The following is a 9,403-nucleotide window of genomic DNA, read 5'->3' as shown; positions in this document are numbered from 1 at the left end:
TTGGAAGTTTAATATATAAAGTAATATTCTTTTTAATACAATAGCAATGCTTGCTCAGAAAAGTTCCAATGTTTGATTAACCACTGACCACAGTTCTAATGGTTCTCTGACCAAACATGTGCTGTTCTCAAGTTTTAGAAAATTCAATTCTAAGCAGTGCTAAAACGTTAGCCAAAATTAAATCCATGCTAAGAGTTTCTGAATACAGGAATCCCACAAATCTACCACCTTATGAATATCATATAAACATCTAGATGAATGTCAATAGTTCTTTTCAATAAATGAGTCTTAGTGAATTCTAGTGAGGTTCCAACTCCCAATGGCAATTGATAGGCCATGATAAAAAAAAATGCTTCATAATATCAATAATAACAGTATACGCTTTTATTTTCCTAGAAGACTAGTTCCTCCTCAGCTATTTTTCAAGAATGGAATGTTCATTTAGACTTACAAAGAGCCCTGCTAAACTACGACCAGATTCAAAATTCACTGATCCTATATACAACAATGTCACCAATGTCAGAATTTTTAAGTAAGAAAAAATGTATTTGATTAATGGTGAGAGCTACACCATGGTTAGGAAAGGTCATGACCCGCAGGCATCCATTTAATGAAATTTCTTTGCTGCCTGTCCCAGTGGAGCCATCAAAAGAAACTCTCAATGAAAAGCAGGGAAGGGAGAGGCATACTTCATATCTCGCACTGTTTACATGCTCTTAAGTAATTACTTCACTCTTCCACCCCCACAGGCCATCAACAGACAAATCACCTCCTTGGAGACTCTGAATAGCCTTTGCTGCACATAGATGCTTTATTTTTTTTTTCTTTCATATTGAAGCTAAATACTTAGCTTAAAGACTTCTCTGTGGATAAAAAATAAACTCTGTCTATGTTAATGAGTTCAACAATTATATTTATTATGTAAGAACTCAATTCTTTTTATTTTCTTCAACTACTTTAGTACAATGTTTTCTGCATATTTCTCCACCATGTCATACCACTTCAGTCATTCAACATGAATATCCTCTTCCCATCCAGGCATGCAGAGTAAAATCTATTATTTTTGAGAAATTACATCAGTTTCAGTAGTCAAATATGTAATTATTTTTCAACAATTTTCAGTAACACAGGTTGAATGTGAATAAAAGTATTTTTGTACTTTCATATGAAGTTGTATGAAGTGTTATTTGCACTAAAGAATAAAATTAATAAGCAAAATGTGCTGAGAATAGCCACAAGTAAAAAATATAAACAAGTATTGCAAGTATGGGTTAAAGCTGTACATTAAAAGGAAGGTTAGCAAATTATGAATACTGAAATAAAAGTCAAAAATAATGAAATAGCTGTATGTTATTTGAGAGGAAATCTGGGCTTCAGATGCTCCTTATAGATGTGAGGCTAAGTGAAATAATTAAAAAAAGAAAACAAAGGAAGCACGATTACCAGAATAATCATTGAGCTTAGTCTCAAATCCTAGCTTTTAATGGTTGTTAGTGCATATTTGAGCTACCAAAATTAAATCATTTCATTATTCAGGATATTCTTTTGTCAGTGAAACCAAGAGGTCAAACAAGATTAACTCTGACATCTCTAACGTCTCTCAACCATAGTAAAAATTCTGAAAACTTTAACAATGGTAGTACTGATTTTAGGTGGGCTGGGGAGATGGCTCAGTAGAATAAGCACTTCCCTAGCAAGTGCAAGTATCTGAGTTCAATCCCTGGTTCAAAAAAAAAAGTAGTGCTGATTTTTTCCCGCATTTTTATAAAAATTATGCAAAGGGAAAATAATATATCCTCAACAGGTTCACTATTATTTGATATTTTCACTTAATAAGGAATATTGAAGGGCCAGCCAAATAGCTCAGCAAATTAAAGCACCTGCTTAGGCAGACACAAGGGCCCAGAGTTTTATCCTGGGCCTGCCCTGCCTGCCCTGCCCCTGGGGCAAGCTGAAACTGAAATTGAGACTGCAATTGGGTGTGGTGGCACACACCTGTAATCCCAGCACTTGGGAGGCTGTGAACAGGAGGATCACTATGAGTCCAATCTACACAGTGAGTCCATGTAGACCCTGTAGACCCTGTCCTAAATACAAAAAAAGGAATATTGAGTCACATTGAATTACAATTTAGAACAAATTTTTAAATGTTTAATTTAGCATTTATTTTTCTATACAAATTTTTCAATATGTAGAGTAAAAAAAATGGCTTGAGAATGATACATAGGTATGTTGATGAAAAGAGAAAGCCAGATGTGACGATAGTACCAGAATCTACTATTAATTAGAAAGAGGTTATTATGTTAAAAGAGGATACTTACATTTAAAATTTCATTTTCATTCAAGTTTCAGCATTAATTTTTAAATATCTAATACAGTATTACATAGTGACAACTGATATAATGTTGGGCAATATGCTCAAGTGAAGAAGAAATATCAAGTTTTCAAGGTCTCTTACCCAATCTATATCTAACAACAGAGAGCTTTTACTTATAAAGTTTTAGAAAAGCAATATTTGTAATTTTATCCTTCAGGGAGGTTATTGAAGTTCAAAATAATTAATTTTAATTCATTTTCACCAGTTCGAGCATTTGAGGTAGTACATTGCACATGGGTGATTCCTGAAAAAGCTCTATGAAATTAATGAGTAGGTGGGTAGATGGATGGATGTTCAGATTGATGGTTATTTCCTCCTTTTGGCTTCTTCACTACTTACACTATGTAATGCCATTTCCAATTGCTCAAAACACATGCAATTAGAATTCACTTCTTTATTATATAGAAAGTAACATGCCCTTAGCAGTTTTAGATGCAAATAAGGTCCACAAATTTCACAATTCTAAGAAATATTTTTTGTAGTGTATTGTGTGTAAATTTTAAAACTTGAAAAATTTCAGCGGGCAGCCTGAAAAAGAGGGGAATTCTTAAAAATCGTCATTTTTCAAAAATATTTACCAGATTTTTATATTTATTATTTAATGACATTCTGTAACAACTCATATAGGAAGATATTATTAGCTGCCCTCCCAAAAGAATATGTGAGGCTCAGAAAAACAAAACAATTTTTCCAAATCATAGCTATTGAGGTGGGGTTTTGTTGTTGTTTGTTTGTTTTTGCAGAACCAGGCATTAAACTCAGCCCCTTGCACTTGCCAAGCAAGCATGTATTCTACTGAGCTATCTCCCCAGCCCCTGCTATTGAGTTTTCAAGCAAGGATCAAACCTACATTTACGTATATCAAAGCTTATATGTTTCCGTATACCACAGTAGTTATATGAATTCAAAGCTGTACACTTCATAATTATAGATCATATCTAAGTGTAAAAACATTTTTTAGAACAAAGACGTTTGTGCTATATAACGCTACAATAATGACAGTTGAAATGTATCGAAATATTCAATTCCAGTTTCTATTTGTAGATAAGAATGACAAGAAACAATTGACCTCATTAAAATGGCTCCAAGGACTGGCCAAATAGCTCAGTGGATTAAAGCACCTTCTTAGGCAGACACAGCGGACCTGCAGTGCTGTCCCGCCCCAGGGGCATGCTGAGACTGTGATTGAGACTGGGAGAGGTGGCGCCTGCGCCTATAATCCCAGCTCTTGGGAGGCTGTAAACAGGAGTATCACTACAGTCTGATCTATTCAGTGAGATCTTGTTCACCCTGCACACTCTTTCCTAAAATACAAAAAAAAAAAAGGCTCCAAGTGGGGCTGGCAAGATTGTTCAGCAGTCTAAAGTGCTTCTTAGGCAAATTTAGGCAGGCACAGGGGACCACAGTCTGATCTCGGCACCACATGCAATGCCAGCCTGTCCTCAAAGAGGGCTGAGTCGCCAGAAAAGAAAAATTTTAAAATGGCTTCAAGTTAACTGTTTAACATCCATGCAATGTCAAATGCGAACATTCACAATTAAGACAAGATAGCAAAAATAATAGGTGGGTCCCAACAGCTCTGGCAGGGGGAGATAGGGCAGCGGTTGAGCTGCTAGCTCCACAATGTTCCTGTGTGCCTTGACCTGCAGCTTCCTCACGCACCCTCCGCGCTGCCAAGATGCCCAAGAGGAAGGCCAGCTAGGCCACAGGGGCGGCAAAGGAGGAACCCAAGAGGAGAGGTCGTCGGCTAAACCTGTTCCAGCTAAAGTGGAAACGAAGCCAAAAAAGGCAGTGGGAAAGGATAAATCTTCGGACAAAAAAAGTGTAAGCAAAAGGCAAAAGGAGAGCCAAGGGAAAACTGGCTGAAGTGGCTAGACAAGAAACCAAGGAAGATTTACCTGTGGAAAATGGAGAAACTAAAAACGAGGACAGGGCAGCCTCTGATGAAGCAGAAGAGAAAGAAGCCAAGTCTGATTAATCACACACCATGTCTTATCAGAGCTCCCTGTCTCCTTCCTTGTACAATCCAGAAGAATACTTTTATCAACTGTTTTGTAAATGCAAGTATTTTATTAGCTTTCTAGAGCTAATATTTTTAAAAAGGATGGAATACCACCTCATCACATGTTTTCACTGTAAATGACTTTTTTAGAGGTCAGACCATTCTCTGTTTATTTTTTGGTACAACCAGCAATAGTGTGATATTGAATTATGGCAGGCTTTGAATGTCTTGGTTGTCAGCTTAACATTCCATAGGTAGGGGTTAGTTTTATACTCTGCAATATAAAGCATACTAAATGGCAATTTGGACTTACAGTCACTCATGTATTTAATATATCTTGGATACTTGAATTCACTTCTATCCCCATGTTTTTAATAGAATTGCTTCCTAAAGAAAACTGCGTCCTAATTGTTGCCCTGTCAGAATCGTGTGCACTCTGTAACATCTTTGGTAGTGGTAGTCCAGTTTGCCTCATTTTGTTAATGTGCTGTGAAAGATCAAAAATTTGAATATGTAGTGTATGTAATACAAAAGTGTGAATTGGTCGGACTTAATTAACACTTTGTCAGCATTTGAAGACACTGGTACTTAATCCTCTTACAGAAAATTTACCTTTAAAGTTGAATCTGGAAAGTCACTGGAATAGTTGAAAAACAATACATGGCTTTTTCTGGTGTGTGTGTTAAATTGTTTATGAAGTGAATCATGTGTACTGATCCTCAACACAACCAATAATATCTCAAATATTGAAGTCAAAAAAACAAAAATAATAATCATGAAGCTTTAAAATGTTAATTATAAGAAATTTTTATTGAAAGTAGATTCAAAATTGCCATTCAAGGGACTGATCTTAACTCAATCCTCATGACGTGCTGAGCTCCCAATATTAAATCAAAATCCTCCAAGTGAAAATTCAAGAATCAGATAACATATTGAAGGTATTCATTTGATGTTTTGCTTGACATAAAAATGGTACTGAAAACCAAAATAACACTATTCTCCCCTTCTCTGACCATAATTGATACCATTCTCCCACTCTCTGTCATTTCAATCATTTCTCTTGAAACTTTTGGTATAAACTCTGGAGTACTCCATTTAGCATGAGGTCTTTTGCAAGTGCTAAGTGTGAAAATAGACATGCAAGTCATTTTAGATATCAGATCATCACATATTAACACTACAAGAGTCCTAAATACACTATCAATCTTCTACTACAATACTTAAGTTGACATGAGATGATAGTAAAAATAAAATAAGGTATGTATAAAATAAACACGTACGTAATTTTATTCTAAGTATAGTCCTATAAAGCAGGTGAGTTGTTGCTTCTAAGTTTGAAAATAAGAAATGTGATTTTTGAAGTAGTTAACTCCCACACTTCACAGAGAGTATTGGCAACAACTACACTTGTTTCATATTTCCAGTCTGTTAGTTGCTTGTAGTTGATGAATGACACTGAAGGAAGTGTCAGTGAAGCACAACCTATCCCCAATGGAATTTTTATGTAGTTTCATCTACTTATAATATACTGCATTCCAAACTATCTGTTTTGCAGATACTTGAAACCTCTTGAGCAATACCATATAGATCAATTTTTTTTCCTAAACAAAAGGTTTTATCCATGTCCACTTTTAAAAGAAACAAAACTGCCATTACATTTTAGCTCACTTAGAACTAGAAAACCTGTGAAGTCTTGTAATACACAAAATTCATGTAAGAGTCACTCCATGAGTTAGATTTTTTTTTGTGGTAGAAGGAATTGAACTCACTATCTTGCACTTGCCTGGCAGGTGCTGTGCTGCTAAGCTATATGCCCAGCCCCAAAGTTAGATTCTTGAATATGAAAAAATTCATATATTATATTGAAATATTCATATATGTGTTTAAATACAATTGCAAATAGATTTCTTTACATAAATTAGATATTGACATCATTTGTGAAAACAAATCTCTAGGCAGAAATGAAACTGAAAAGTCATCTAGTCTATCCCATTCCCCAGATGATACTTAAATCCTCTCTTAAGCACCTCATCAAGTGGTCATCTAAACTCTGAACATTTCTACTTGATGGTGAAGCATGATAAGTTTTAATCAAGCGTTTACATGATGGACGACTCATTAATAAATTCTACTTTAAAGTTTTATCAAAATATCTTTTAACTTTATTCTCTACAAGCAACTTAATGAATAATGAGTACCGAAGCAGAAAGCTTTAAGGTTGAAGTACTCCTGAAGAAGGAAATGGTGGTTCTGAAGCTCCTGTCACTCCAGAATACAGACCCCTGAATTTGTCCATTGTTCAGATGAGGAAATTCACGGCCAGAGAATTACCTAGTGCCAGATCAGAGGACCATTTAATAGCCATTAAAGAAAGAAAAGTGGTGTAAGGCTTGGGTTGTAGCTCAGTGTTAGAGCACGTACTTAGCATATATTATAGTTTAGATTAATAATGTTTCTCAAAATCCTCATGCACTTCTAGATGGGGCTTCTGCAGATGAGTAAATTATGGGTGCACTACCCCTACTTAGCTGTTGGGAGATGGGGTCTGGTCAGAGGAAACGGGTCACTGTGGAATGACTTGGAAAGCCCTATTTTCTTCCCTGGCTTTCTCCTTAAATCCCTGTTTCCTAACCACCACGAGCTTGACTTCCATTATGCCCTTCTGCCATGCCCTTTTGCCTTGGAGCCTGTTGACTATACTAAATTGTGAGTCAAAATAAGTTTCTCCCCCTTTAAGTTGCAGATATTGAGTCTTGTGTCTCAGTTCAGTAACAAAGAAAGCACCTAAGACAGCATGTTTTAGGCCCTGCATTTGATCTCTAGCACCACAGACAGACACACATACAAATAGACTAAAATATAGGTCTCCTCACTTCCAGCATTATCCTACAATAATCTTAGTGGTTTAGGAACATATACTCAAAACCTAGATTATGTAGATTTTAATTCTACCTCCATAGTTACAGCTATGTAACCTGAGGCAAGCCACTTACCCTCTCTGTGCCTCAGTTTCTTCATCTGCAAAACAGGAAAAATAATAGTACCTCATTCATACTTTTTTACAAAAATGTCTTTGGTAGAGGGTCTCACTGAACAGCTTAGACTTGTAGTGATCCTCCTATTTTCAGCCTCCCTAGTGCTGGGATTATGGGCATGTGTAACCACGCCTGGTCTCAGTCACTGGATCAGCATGCTTTGGGGTGGGGCTGGTGCTGCATGCAATGCCAGGGATCGAACCCTTCTCTCTGCACTTGCATGAGCAGGAGCTTAGTTCACTGAGCTATCTCACCAGCTTACCCTCATACATTTTAAGGATATTATATGTACTAGTATGTGTGATACTCATAAAGCAGTGCCAAAATCATAGCAAAATTTACTCAATAAATGTTGGTTGCTATTGTTACCAATATTATTTGTTCTAAACTTGAAAAAAAAATGCCATATCTTAATCTTAAACCAATGAGTTACTAAAACTCTATAATCTCCCTGTAAACTTATTTTTACTACAAGAATTTTTTTCAATTGAAGAAAAAAAGTAATACAAACATTTTAGTTACTATATCTATAACACATACATATATAATTTATATACTTCTGTGGGCTTTTGTGTTATGCCTTCAAAATTTTCTCAAAGAAATTAGATTTTTTTTACAGTTTAGCAATCCTGTGGCCCTAACAGAAGCTTGAGTACACTTTTTGACTTTGGGTTGCAAGGAGCAAATCTTTTCTGTGCAGCAAACCCAGGAATTTTTAAGTACATCAAGGAGAAGATACAATAAAGGAGTTGTAAGCAAATAAAAAGGAGAGTATTGTCAGGCCTGGCTGGAGAGTGACCTAAGAGAGATCTGGGCTGCCACTACAAACAGTAGGCTTCCAAATAGTGACAATAGCCTGCTTTTTGCAAACAAGAATCAAGGATCATAAAGAAATTTAGAACTAGCCCTGAAATCTTCCTTTCACTATCTCTATCTACACACCTGTAATGGTTATCTTTACAATGTTGACTTCCAACACTCTATTTGGACTCTGAAATTCAAACGCCAATCCAAAAATCTTACATATTCTCAGGCTGTGCTCCAGGTAGCTGCTGATATCTCTCTGATGTTAGCCTGGCTATATAGAGGAAAGTAAAATCTGATATCTTACAAAATTTTTGTTTCTGGGTGTTGTTTCATTCCACCACTACATAACAAGCTTCACCATTTTAAAAGTTCTTTCTCCTACCCAGGAAAGAATATTAAAAAGCATATAGTTCTCTCTAATTCAGATTGAAATAAATTAAAGATTGCTACCCATTTTTCACAGGTGTTTTATATAAATACATATAAAAAATCAACTACCAAGTATAAATTAATTGTTATGTCACTCCACATATGAAAATGCTATTAACCAACTCCTATAGCAGCCTTTCCAACCTTAAGCTAGATTAGTTAGCAGGTTTCATGTAAAAAGAAGTAGTATGAAATCGAGATCTATTTTCTAGGCTATACAGAGTCAGGAAATCAAATTGTGTCTACTGTCTACAGCTATGTAAACACTAAACTGCATATGCAACTATTTAGAAGTATTTACCAATATCATTTATTGTGACTTGAAAAGTGAATCTATGCTATAAAACATCTGGGCAAAATGTTTGCCAAACTACATGTGTTCACTCACAGTGGGAGCAGTGTGATAAAAGAAACAAAGATAATTGTATATAAGCCCTCCCTTTTCCCTTCTTTCTGTTTTCAGGCAACATTTAGTAGAAGATATTTAAGCCAGAATTTTCTCAGGAAGACAGAACTCAAAGGTTTTGTAGTAATAAAGATGCTAGTCACACATTAACAGTTAGGTCAAATGATAATTGCTAATTCTCTTTATTGATTCATGATTATGTAAAATGGTATAGGAAAAAGAAGAAAGAAGGTAACTGGAATATAAAATATGGATATATAGGCATCCATATATAGGCTTATATATAGGCTTACAAAAGTGAAAATATAGCTTTTGAAACATTTTAGAAATCCTGTGTCTCTGGCATA

At 35.6% G+C, this 9,403-nt stretch overlaps 1 pseudogene; it reads left to right on the top strand.

Moving 5' to 3' along the window:
• Positions 1–4,055: 4,055 nt before the first annotated feature.
• LOC101592713 lies at positions 4,056–4,355 on the top strand (annotated as a pseudogene).
• Positions 4,356–9,403: the final 5,048 nt, after the last annotated feature.

This window comes from Octodon degus, unplaced genomic scaffold, assembly GCF_000260255.1.
Source record: "Octodon degus isolate 3935 unplaced genomic scaffold, OctDeg1.0 scaffold00103, whole genome shotgun sequence".
Lineage (NCBI taxonomy): Eukaryota > Metazoa > Chordata > Mammalia > Rodentia > Octodontidae > Octodon > Octodon degus.
The sequence above is the reverse complement of the archived record's forward strand: the minus strand, read 5'-3'. Positions and strand labels throughout refer to the sequence as shown.